This window comes from Monodelphis domestica, chromosome 1, assembly GCF_027887165.1.
Source record: "Monodelphis domestica isolate mMonDom1 chromosome 1, mMonDom1.pri, whole genome shotgun sequence".
Taxonomy (NCBI): Eukaryota; Metazoa; Chordata; class Mammalia; order Didelphimorphia; family Didelphidae; genus Monodelphis; species Monodelphis domestica.
The window spans coordinates 239,483,532-239,497,273 of record NC_077227.1 but is presented as its reverse complement, the minus strand read 5'-3'; the positions used below and the strand labels follow the sequence as shown (position 1 = coordinate 239,497,273).

Below are 13,742 nucleotides of genomic sequence, written 5' to 3'. Positions count from 1 at the left end.
TAGACCCTGTTGTCAAGAGGGTATAAGTATCCCAAATTCCATCTCTTCCGGGAGGCAGTGTTCCACCTGCTCTTGCCTACCTGGATATTCAATTTAGCAATTCAGCTTACATTCAATTTAATAAATCTCTTTTTATTTTTAAGCTAAGTAGTGTAGTCTATCATTCCTGACAAAGGTATGCATCCAGATTGTAAAAATGGACTTGAATCCAGGACTTCAATCCCCAGAAGTCCTTAGTCCACTTCCCCAGAATGCTTTGTAATATCACTGAATTCTCACCTGGGCCAAGATTGAGATGGGGTATTTAACCTGATTGGAAAGGCTTTTGCACCCTTTCCTGTTTCTGCTTGCAAGCAGACGCGGCTCTTTTCATAATGTAGGTGAGGTTGTCTAGGCCCCTGGGCCTAGACATGTGCTTTCTTATCCTGTATTTTCTTTAATCCTTAATCTCCAATAAACCTCATAAAAATATAATACTTCTTGCAGAGAGAAACTAATTTCTACCTGCCTCAGTATCCCCCCAAATTTTAATCTTTACAAGATCCAGGGTTATACTTCAGAGCTCTCCCACATCACTACTACTACAACTACTGATTTCCTAGTTTTGTTTATTTCACATTGGTTCATCTCACACAAGCCTTCCCATGTTTTTTCTATCTTTACCTACTTTTCTTTTTCAGTAAGGAGAAAAAAAATTCTTTAATAAAATAAGGACATGTAAAACATTTTATTTAGTCATTCCCCAATTAATGGGAAGCAATTTTTTTTCCAGTTCTATGCTATCTTAGAATATACTTCTATTTTATTTTATATGGTCCCTTCCTTTTTTTTGTCTATTATGATATGATTTCTATCTTTTTTATTCTTTCTCTCTTTACTAAAGTAAGGGTTCATAATCTGAGAATGATAACCCTTTAAAATATATTTGTTAATAAACATAAACAAAAAATAAAAAATAATAAAAAATTTGTTTCCTTTGTAATTCTATAGTTTTATTCTATGTATCTCAAAACATTATTCTTAGTAGTAGCTAGGCTTCATAAGATTACCAAAAGGATTAATGGCACAAAAACAGTTAAGATCTCATATGCTAAATGTTGTTCTTAGAGGATTCTTCTGTCCACATTTCTAAGTTGACTTAAATTTGTTTACATCATTTGATACTCTAAACAACAGACCAAAGAACAGAGCTTTGAGCAAGAGGAATTTTATTTATTTTTTTTTTCTTTTAAACTCTTACATTCTGTCTTGGAATCAGTACTGTGTATTGGTTAAAAGGCAGAAGAGTGGTAAGGGCAATGAGGGTCAAGTGACTTGTCCAGAGACCCACAACTAGGAAGTGTCTGAGATCAAATTTGAACCTAGGCCCTCCTGTCTCTAGGCTTGGCTTTTATCCACTGAGCCACCCAGCTGCCCCTGCAAGAGGCATTTAAAAAGAAGTAAATTAGAAAACGGACTTTTTATTATTACAAAAATTAAAAAATTAGTGGTTTCCCTAAATCACACTAATAACAAAGAGACCTAATGCAGAAATTTCAAGAGCTTATAAGAACAAATGATCTTAATAAAAATTGAAAATATCATAGATCCACATTTTAATTTGTATATTCATTTGGACAAGTTGTTTTGTTTTACATTTTATTTTGCTGCATAATATTGGTAATTGCAATGCTATTCTCAGTACAATAATTTTGGAAGAGGTGAGGAAAAGTAATTTTTTAAAATTAAAACAGAAGTGTTTTTAGAATCATAGACAGAAAGAGATAGATTTTCCTATTTCTGTACAAAATGTAAGAAACTATAATAAATGTACGTATTTTTTCCTACTTTTAAAGGAAATAAAACAGCTCTAATGGAAATCTGAACTGTCCCTCATATATACACATATTCATTCACACATCCACCAGACATACACATACTCAAATATTTTTACATAACCCATCATGGATTTTTTTTTTACCACTAGAAATGGCAAACAATTTTAAATAATCAAGTTTAAAATTGTTTATATTACCGTAATTAAGAACAATTATTCTACACTGACTTGTAATTCCATAAATATGGAGACTTTTTCATCTGGAACCTGTCCCCACCAATGAAAAGAAGCAATGTAGATATACTTGAGGAACTACCTTGCACATCAAGAGGATAAGAGAGTTGTTAGTACCCAGGCCCCTCATTCCAAAGGCCAGCCTTCTATTCCTTTGACCAGATGTCTTGTCAGTAGCCATTTTCATGAAAATTGGAAGGAAAAGGAAAACACTCTGGGTGAACAATCAATATATTCCTGCTGAAACTGAGCATGATTTTTTTTTTTCAAGTAGTCCTATATGAAGCCAGAGTGTGGTATAGTAGACAAAAAGACTGAGTTTAGAGTGTGGCTACTCTTACATTCTGTGCATTGCTCTTGCCCAAGCTAATTTGGCTTGTTAACATGGTTATTGTTCAGGCTTTTCTGACTCTTCTTGACTCCGCTGGAATTTTCTTGACAAAAATATTTAAGTAGCTTACCATTTCCTTCTCCATGAGGAAACTGAGTCAAACAGTAAATTGTCTAAGACCATATAGCTAATTAGTTTTTAAGGCAACATTTGAACTCAGGTCTGGTGCTCTATCACCTGTCACCTCACTGCCTTAGGCTAACATGATGCCTTCTCAGTTAATTTCCATTAGAATATAAACTCTTTTTTCGGGGATTCTTTTGTTTTATCTTTGCCTTTCTAACCAGAGACCTAGTACAATGTCATGCACATGATATGCAATTAATAAACTCTAGATATATAGATATAGATGCAACTAGAAACTAGAGTCAACTGTGAGTCAAAATAAACCAAATGAAAACTTGTCCCTGGGAAGTCAAGATCCTTTCAGCAGAAGCCAAAGGTTTGTTATCCAATGATTAACAAAATATCCAATATTGGAATTCTAGTTAACATTAAAAAAATGACATATCTAAAGAGTCAAATCCTCCTGATTATGATTTGTGGAAGTGACTTTTAACAAGGAACAGATTTGGTAAATCAAGCTGTAAGCAAATGTCTTTTATTCAAAATTTTCCATTAGCAATTACACAAAACACAAAGCCTAATTTGAAGTGTGGTGAAAATGTATTAGCCAAGACACAAAAAAGCAAAAACCAAGTCTCCAATCCAAAAAGAATTAGGTTTATTGAGAGAGGTCTGGGCTCCCAATAAAGCTGGACTCCAGTTGGCAACTGAAAACCTCGAGCTTTGAGTGCAGCCTCCTTTTATAGCACAAATTGAAGAAGTAGGATCAGAAGTACAATGGGAGTTGATATAACTAATTTGATCATTATCACTCAATTGGCTCATGCCTGCCAGTGTCACTTGGTCCATACTATTGACACAAGTAAGTCCTATACCCAATTCTATTTTTGCAAGTAAGCAGTGATGATCTGAAGAGTCTTAGACACCTACAAGTACTCTTAGACCAATTAGATCATAAGAATAAGTTGTTTTAACAGACATACTGTAGCAGATCCTTTACTGGACTCAGGCCAAGAGTGTGCCACTGGGCCTTAGTGTACAAATATACGGTGTACAATTTAACTCAGTGTGTCAGAAAAGCACAGACTCATAACAGAGAAGTATATACAGCTTAGTCATCCAGCTTTGAATAAAGTCAAAAGTTTGAATCAGAACAGAATAGATATGAAATATTTCTGAATTATTAAAGAAAAATGGGGTTGGGTAGAGGCTTCACATTCACAGAAGGGTTAATTTTTTTTTTTCCCCAAAGCAACTAATTGTCAGGTAACTAGTATCTAGAACTCTTTGTCAGAACAAAATTAGAGCCTAAAAAACACTAATAGGAGAGTGCATAAATGGCACTAAAGGGGATTACAGAGCTTTTTAAATACAGTGATACTTACATTTCATGTTTTTCTACAAAATAACTAAAATTTAGAATATTCCAAGCAATAGTCCAGAAAGAATTATTTCCTACATTTAAAATGTTCTTTTTCTTATTTCAATGACTTTGAAAAGAATGCTGTGAATTAATTTATATGTATCTAAGACTAAATACCTCAACATAAACAAATATATTTAAGAATAGTTGATATATTAGAATCTGGCAATGTGAGATCAGGAAGCTGAAAATCAAACTCCTCTGCAGCAACCACAGAAATAATTAGAAGACTTAATTCTTGAGCAGCAGAAACCATGAGGAGCCATGTGTACATCTTAGATCAGCATAGTTTAAATGTCTAGGCAAAAAGAAACAAGCAAAGGTTTTTAGTAAGTCTTGACATGGACTTAGAAGAAAAGGATAAGGACTAGTCTTGCAATTTTACAAGTTTTGAGAGAACTCAAATTCAGGAAACTCCCTTTCCAAGTTAGCACCTTCTTTATATCTTATAGTCTTAGAGAGTTGCCTATGGCAATAAGAGTTTAGGTAGTATGCTCAGCAGTACATAAGCAATAAGTTTCAGAAGTGGAATTTGATGTCAGGTCTGCTCTCTAATGGAATAAATTAATTGTCTTCTCACATATTATATATCTGATGTCAATCAGTTTAGCTATACACACTGTACCTTGACCCCAACATCATGATGTCATTGGTTCTCTTGGAGTATGAAGAACACATGATAGCTGAATAACAGAGCTCATATAATCAAAGAACCAGAGAAGGAAAGGATCTCAGAGGACATCTAGTACTTGTCTATATTAGATCAATGTGTAAAGGTAATGTAAACCTTAAAATTTCTTAGACTTATGAATGTTGGAAATTTCCCCATTGGGAAATTTCATACTGGAAAAAATTTCCTACTGATAGTAAGAACTCTATTGGAATGTGAAACCCCTTGGCATGGGAGGATCCTTCTCCTCCCTACTTAAGACTACTTTAGGACAGAAACCTTTTGCTAAACAATGGAAAGGGTTTTGACCTATGCTTAAGCATAGAACAGGACGTTCTTTGAGTCATGATTGATTTTAGAATTGATACAAGGTAGATACTTGGAATGACAGAACCAGGTCTTGGAACTTACAATCTCCACCCTACTCAGTCTAACAGGATTTAGGAAGGTCTGGAGCATAGATCAAGATTTAATTATTTGAGAATATGACCTACAACAGACATGTGCAAAGGAAACAGACCTCTGGGCGGTCCTGGGTTAAGCTAGAGCCACCATTGGCACAGGGGAGACATCGACAGTGATTGGTAGATGTGAGAACTGAGGGGAGGGGACTTAGATGGTTTCCTTAAAGATAGCGGGGTCTGAGGAGAGAAGGAGGAGGTTTTGCTCTGGGCGAGGTGGCTCTGAAGGAGGACTGAGGAAGTTTTGCTCTGTGGGAGGACCAGGAGAGAAGGCTGGCTCTGAAGGAGGAGAATTCTCTGGAAACATTTCTTGAAAGGAGGCTCTCTTGAAGGTGGAGCCTGAGGTTGGCATGAGAAGCCTTACCTAGAGAGATCTTGGGTGAGTGATAAAACCAACTGACTGATTAATTCATTCTTATTCCTTTCTTACTTTCTCTCTTTTTCTATTGATTAATCAGTGTATTATACATTAAATTTCTCTATAAAACCCAGTTGGCTTGGGCATATTCATAAATTGGTAATATATTCCCTGGCAAACCACCTTATATTTATATAAAACCAAGACACAGTAGAAAACATATTTCAGCGGTCATAATTGATATATATATATATATATATATATATATATATATATATATATATATTTCCCTTGCTCGCAAACATTTTAATTATCACAGTAATTTATGCTTCCATGTAAGTTTAAGTTAAATAAGAGAAACAATTAAACTTAGGACAAATGAATCTAATGTAAAGTAGTAGATAGAACTAAAGTGCTACTTGCGGGGCACCTAAGAATTGAGAAGATACAGTCAATGGTGATTTGAGCCACTTCCAAACCTTACAGGATATTGTAGAATCCTGAAATGGGTAACAGTTTTGGCTCTCAGACAGCATCCATGACACCCCACTAAATCACTTTTTTTTTTGTTCTTTCTGTGAATAGAGAGCAGACAGTGGAAAGTACAGAAAATGATTTAACATTTTGAAAGATCAATGCTATACTTCAGTAATTTTTTGAGATTTTCTCTATTTCTGTATCTTCCAAGTTTTACCTCCCCCCCCCCATTTTGGTTAATTGTGAGCATGTAGCTTTTAATCTTATGTACTCTAATTTCAGATTTTTGGAAGCATTTTGGGGGAACAAAATATCCAAAGATTTAGTTGCTGTTAATTCTAGACTTGTAGCTTATATTGAAATAGGATAATTTCTAGATACATGAAAGTCTTTCTAGGTCTATTGTTTTATGATTCTAAGTAGCTTCAGGAATGGCAATATAGAATTTAAATAAATATCCTTACAACCTAGAAAATCTGTCCTTGATTCATACTACCTTGGTGACCATGCACTCCATAAATCACAATTGTTTCCCCAGAAAACTAAGACTGTAAGTTATAAATGAGATACCAAACATTATCTTACCTGCAGCAGCAAATGGAGTTTATAAAGAAGGAATTTCCCATATTGATGAAATTGTTCATTCTGATGAAAAAAACATATATACATACATCACATATATTAAACACATACCCCCTACCTCCCTCCACATACAGTAGCTTGGGTTGTGGGTAAATAAAAGATAAAATGATGGAGATAACAAAGATTTGATCTTTTAAGCATATGAATTTATTAAGGAATGCATGGCAATTTCCCAGCAAATTGGGGTCAGGCTCCTTCCTCAGTTTAGGATTAGCCCACAAATACTAGAGGACACAGAATATTATACATTAAAAACAATTAATTATATAAAACCTAATAGTTTAAAGGAAACAATAATGCATTAGGCACTCCAGTTTCTAAGTGGAAGAAAGATTAGGGTCTTTTCAAGTTGAGAGGGAGAGAGTAAACAGGTGCAATTCCCTGAATTCAGAAAAGAGATGTGTCCCATTTCTCTCCTGTATCTATGAATAATCCTAGGAACATGGAAACAATAACTGTTGCATGAACAGTTTTCAGATAATAGAGATTTTTTTTTTGAGATGTACATTTGTGAGAAAACTCTGTAACAAATTTTAGAACTGACTGAGTTCCTGGTCAGCATAACTAAGTTCTCAGTTAGGTGTCTCTAAACAATAAGTAGAGGTGGACCAGTTTCCCAGCCAGGCAGGTAACCTTCAAGCAATGCACTAAAGTCTTTGAATATCCAAGGCTGAGTAAAGTTGATTCACAAGACAGAATTTGGGTGAGATCTTTAACTTAATAGAAAGGGAACTTGAGTCAACTCCAGAACTGATTCTCAAGATGGAGTCTGTGTGGTTCATTTAATTGCCTCAATTCCTACTACCACTTGCTCTTCTAATCCCCTCAGTTCCCTCACGAACTTTTTCTTTCTTTGTTTTGTTTTAATTCTCAAAGTTGTATTATGTCTTCATACATTCAAAGTTATATGGGAGAATTAAAAGAAACAGATACCAAAATTCTAAGTGTTAGGGGAAAAGGTTACTTTGAATAAAATAGATATATTTCAGGGAAATTTATAGAACTTAACTTGGAAGGGACCTCATTCAGAAGCCAGTTAGTTTAACTCCCTTATTTTACAGATCAGGAAAATCAGGTTCTAGGAGATTTAGTCTCAAGGATTACATTTGAACTCAGTTCCTCTGATGATCTTTCAACTGAAGACCACTATCTTTAAAGTTACAACATCTGAGTTATGTGGAGAAAGGGCTTTCTGTTTTCATTTTACATTGCAAGAAGACTTCTAGCCAATTAATAAATAGATTTGTCATTTCTTTGTCACTGTACCTGGAATATAATAAGGAAAAATACTGAATTATTCTTGCACCGGGGGTAGGATGGAAGGGGGAGAGATGTTTAAAGTGTTTCCCCTAAGAAAAAAGTACCATTTTACTAGAATTGCCATTCTCTTCATAGGTTCATCTAAGCACCTTAAAAAAACATAAGGAATTGATTAAAATTAAGACATACCACTCTCAATAGCACATAAAATGTGACTGCAGAGTTCCTCATATTCTCATTAGACAGGAAATTGTCAGTTTGAGCATGCGAATGGGTGAGACCTCCTACTAGCTACTGGATTTCCTGCTGATTCTGTTCTATCCTTCACTTCTCTGATACATGTTGCAGGGATTTTATGTGGGTTGTAAGCTGTTGAGTATCTCTACTAAATGCTCAGCTCTGGAAAAGGTTTTTACAAGCAAAATGCTTAATCCCTTCCTCTTACTAACAAAGTCAAAAGGCAACTTCCTTTATTGTACTGTCAATTAGGAAAAAAGCCTGGAACATAGCCCCAGAAGGATCCCATTGTGGGGAAGACTTGGCAGCAGTTACTTTTAATGGATTTTATTAGCACTTTTGACATTATCAATGCTACTACCCTGATTTGTGGTCATGAGCTACTGATGTTTTTTTTTCTTCCATTCAAGTTCCTTTTTTCCTGTCTATTTTTGAACTTGGATGTTCATGATATTCAGAAATACAAGGGGAACCTGGCTTGAACCCTTCCAATCATAGCTTGATTTTATTTTTTTACTGTGCATACAAACAGGAAGAAAACTTGAATGTCTCTCTGTCTGCTGCCAGGAAGATAGTGAAAAATAGATTCCTTTCTTCCTGTCAGGAAATAAGCAGAATATTTTTTTTCTCTTTTTCCCTCCTTCCCCCTCAATCAGTGGTAGATTCTCTTCAGGCATTAGTAGGGAGAAAAAGTCAACAAACTTCTCAAGGTAGAAGTGAAGGTGATGGATCTAAAAGTTGTCACCCTACCCTGGATAGAAATCTTGCTATATGAAAAGAATTTGTTAGCACATCAGTTTTTGAATAGCAGTTTTTCTGCCTAACTCCTTTAATAATTCAATAATTCAACTGAGAATTATTAAATTTCTCTGGCTGGCTGAGCACACTGCAAGGCAAGGCAAAAGTGGATATAAAGTTCAAATATAGTGTGGTTCTTGGCCCCATTGGGTTTATGATTTTATAGAGGAAATGACATAACATTCTCAACAAGAACACAAATGATGATACAAGTTCATTAGGTAGGCACAAACAAAACAATATGTAAAGTCCCTTCTTTTAAAACCCCATCTCTAAAGAATAAGTTGGTAGGAAAAATATATGGAACTACAGGAAGTGGGAAAAATGCATAAAATAGACTGAGACATTCCTTAGCTCCCAATAATCACAGTTTGATATCCAATTCTCTGGCATTCTAAAATTTCCAACAGCAGTTGTGGGGGGGATCCGAAACAATAATCATAGGGTCCCAATGAGAGTAGAGCCTCAGGTTAGGGCTTGTGAATATGGAGACCCTCTGTACAATATATTCTAGAGCATATAAAACAAGATTTAGTGTTTTCTTCCCTCATTAAAAAGTATGGTCTGTTTAGCTCCCTGTGATCAGTCTTGGAAATTTCTCCTGAATATATCAATTGCTGCCTTTTAAAAACAGTCTAAGGTAATGGCAACCATCTGGCAAAGAGTCTGTTTAAGTAGATGTGCCAGAACTGGTGTGTAAAGGAAAACAATATGGCAGAGCCAGATGATATAGAGAACAATATACATAGAAAGAATAGAAATCAACATAGTCAAGATTTGCTAACCAACCTAAAAAGTACATCGGTAAACTGAAAATTTTGCCTTTTTGCCACTGATGGTAATATTTCAAAGGAATTAGTGTCATATCAATCTTATTAAATTTAGTATGTCCATTGTAGAATATAAATTGTTAAAGTATAATTTCTGATGCAGAGGTATCTTATCACTTACTGCTATTATTTTAGAACCTGAATATGTGTAATGGTTTCCAATTATTTCTTTCAGATGATTAGCATAGACTTTTTACCTCTGTGTATGTGCACTTGTGTGGATTTGTATGCCCTTGTGTTTTACAGTTCCTGATTATTTCTTTCAATATAATAGTATAGACATTATCCTGCAACTGGATTCACCTTCAAATGTTTGTTAATCTGCCAATGATATTATTGGCTATTCAATCAGAGAAAGCAGTACTGTTACTCAAATAGTGCCAAGTTCTTTCAATTTCCTGAATTCTTTTAGGAGCTATGCTCTTTTAGGAGAAATGCCAAAGCATATATATTTGTGGATGAACTTGTTTGTGTATGTGAATCTGTGTGCATCTGTGTGCAAATATACTTCAATGAAATGAAAAGAAACAAAATAAAGATTACAACATTATATTTATTGGTCTTTAGAAACTTGGTTATATGATTCCATCTCTGGCAAGATTAATCAGTTCAGACTACCCAAGAAATTTTTTAGAAAATGGAAACAAAACATAACAAATACAAAGTAGGATTGCTCCATGATGGTAAAGCTAGTTAGGCAAGCATTTAGGGAGAATGGGTTCACATAATTTATATATCATAATGATAACTAATATGAACTGATGAGATATTTGACTCCATATACTGAAGCAGAAAAAGCTCATATCCCCTTGAGTATATTGGCCTTTTCATATAGTGATCAAGCTAGTTCACATTATAGTACTCTAAAGATTCGAGGGGCCTGTAAGACTTTATTTTATTTTAGTTATATGTAGAAACAATTTTTGATATTTTAGGATTGAAAGTTTCTCCTTCCCTCCTCCTCCATCATCCTCAAGATAGAAAATAGTCTTATATAGGTTACACTAGTGCTTTCATTCAATATATATTTCCATATTGCTTATGCCATAACAGAAGACACACTATCACAATAAAAATTGCCAAAGAAATAATAAAGTAGAGGATGGTATCCTTTGATCTGTAATCAGATCCCAACAATTCCTCCTTTGGCTGTGGATAGCATTTTTTACTGAGACCTTTGTGAATATCAGGACCTTGCTTTGCTGATAATAGTTTAGTCCTTGACTGATCATTGTATAACATTTCTGATACTGTATACATTGTTTTCCTGGTTCTGCTCGCTTCACTTTGCATCAGATCACATAAGACATTCCAGGTTTTTCTAAACTCATCCTGTTCATCATTTTTTATGGCACAAAGTCTATAAGATTTTTTTAGTATAATACGCCAGTCCCTTTAAGGATGACTGAACTGTTATGGAACCTCTTTGCAGCCACTATTCTCCCACAAAGATATAAAAATACCAACTTTTTTCTCTTGTCTGAACATTTATAAGACATAGTTTTGGTAAATTGCTGCATTTGTACCCCACTTGCAACAATTAGAAACATTTTTTCAGCATGGATCTATGAGCTCCTCTTGCTCATATAGTTGTGTCTGAAAATGTGACAAGAGGTTTGGACTTTCAACCATAATTATTTATCCATTCCTTCTTCTATGAAACTCTTCAGTTTTGAAAAATGAGAAGCAGTATTTGAAATGTGTAACCTAGTCCTTCATATTTTCTTGTGGCTAATAAGACAGAAAAAGAAATATATACTTTATCCTATATTTTCCATCTTGGTTTTATTATTAACCACTAGATGTCTTTGTAAATTCCATTCCTTTTCCTCTATTGCATGCTCACTCATAGTCTTATTAAGAACCTTCTATAATATCTCACTTTAAAGATGTCTACCTCTTCCACATATATGTTTGTTTATTTCTTTTATACACACACACACATATTTACAAATGTGGATGTTGTTGATTTGAATACATATATGCATCTGGATACTTATATGTATATGCACTTGTGCATACAGGTACATAGTTACATACATTTAATACGAACATCTAATTACTATTCTCAATGGATATTTATATTACATGGGAGGCACTATAATTTCTTGATAATAGGGATAAAAAAGAAGGGGAAAAATTACCCATACTCTTTGGAGCAAAGAAAATGTATATAGGATAAATTTGACATAATCAAGAGAGAAAAGGCACTAACATTATCAGAGACTGCAAAAGGATTTTTATACAGAGTAAGATTTTAGCTGGGACCTGAAGGAAGTTAAGGAACTTGGGAAATAGAAATTAAGGCGATCATAATGGGGATAATCTATTAGAGAAAACAACATGAAATGGACTAACTTAAACTAAGGGGGTTTGCTTTGAAAGAGGGGGATCAAAAACCTCCAAAAGATGATTATATAATGGTTGACTAGGGTTTTGCTTAACCTAGTCTGGAAGGTGTTTTCTCAAGGGCCAGAGAGAAAAAATGACTTCTCTCTCTGATTCAGGCCCAGGAGGTAATCAAATCTGACTGTGATGTCTTCAGGTAACAAGGTTTATTCAATGTTGTAGTCAAGGGAAGGGTTAGGAAGGTGGGCTGAGGTTTAATCCCTAACAACTAATAAAATCTACCTTTTTCCTCAAATCTGAACCTTCACAGGGTATCTTTGACCCTCTGCTGAGGGAGGCTACACCATCTACTCTTTCTGATCTTACTGTCCCCTTGCTATCTGATCTAATTCCTAGGCTAAACTCATGAATGAAATAGTTAATAGATTAAAATCAGAGTAGAAGATAAGTCAGATACAGGGTGTGGCCAAATCTAGTCCACTGAGGTCAGAGCCTCTTCAAGGATAAATTAAGCAGTTCTGACCAACTCTTTCTTGGTATTTCAATTTCTCCAGAGTAGCAGCAGTGTCACAGGTTTGAATGATATCAGGATTTTGTTAGTTTCTTCACTGGAACAAACCGGAAGTCCCAAGGAGCTCAGGGTCCATGATGCTATCAATACTAGAGTCAGGATCCAAAACCCACATGGCTGTTAAGCAACTAAGATTCTAACCCCCAGATTCCAAGGGGTTGCCCTTGCTTCCAGCATTCCATTCACTTTTGCATGCTTACTCTATCATCTTATTTTCTTTCCCAAAATCTATCCTAACAGCTTTATTGAATAGAAAGATCACATTTTCAAACATGGAATGAAGGAGAAGATATAGGTAGGTGGAAGGAAAATGACTTAGGTGTGTCATAACCTAATTTTCAATGTGCAAATACACATGAATTTGTTTGTGTTTGTGTATACACATGTATATGTACATGTGTTTTTATATGTGCATGTGTGTTATAAATTAGGTAATGATGAGTGCATAATAATAAAATATGTTAGAAAAAGAAATTGTGTCTTTTCCAGAATCAGGTTGGGAGGGAAGAGGAGAGTTTTGTGGAAAAAAATATATTTGGGCTAGATTTTCAAGGATGATTGTTGTGTAATATTTATTGAGAAAGATGGGGAATTGGAAAAACAGGGAATAAGTAAGGTTTGTAGCAGATATGGAGTAGTTGAGGGGAGAGGGAATATTGCTGCTGGTGATGCAAAGGAGAAAGGTGCCCTCTGCCAAGAGGAAGCAGTAGGGGTCTGATAAGGACTGTTTGTCCTTGAATGACTGAACTGATGTTCATCTCTCTATGCCCCAGAAAAGATAGTCCACTTATCTGACTGTGAATTCAAATAAGATAAAGTTTAATAACCAGTTTGGATTTTAGAGGTATCAGGAAAGAGGGGAAAGGGATATCCCTAAATAAGGTTGGAGTCTTCCTCAGCTTTGGAGCTAAGGCCAGGCTTCACAGGCTGGTGGAGGGTTTCTCCCTCTCCCTTCCTTGGCACTAGTTTTGTCAATTTCAGAATCTTACCAGTAGACAGAAAAGAACAAGAAAGTCTGACCTTCAGAGCTGGTTGGGCCTGCCTGTGTCTTTGGGCTGAACCAAGAAGAGGCATTCCAAATCCAGACTAGGAAGCCCATATACCTCCCACCTCCAACACCAGGAAGGAAGTCAAGCCTGACAGGAAGGAAATCCTAGAA

General features: G+C 35.2%; 1 long non-coding RNA gene across 1 annotated transcript; it reads right to left on the bottom strand.

Annotated features, from left to right (window-relative positions):
* Positions 1-3,020: 3,020 nt before the first annotated feature.
* On the bottom strand, positions 3,021-6,577 carry LOC103098026 (uncharacterized). Its single transcript, XR_457281.2, has 3 exons — positions 6,482-6,577; positions 5,904-5,994; positions 3,021-4,228 (listed from the first exon to the last, which is right to left on the bottom strand). It is a non-coding gene; the product is annotated as an uncharacterized LOC103098026 (long non-coding RNA).
* Positions 6,578-13,742: the final 7,165 nt, after the last annotated feature.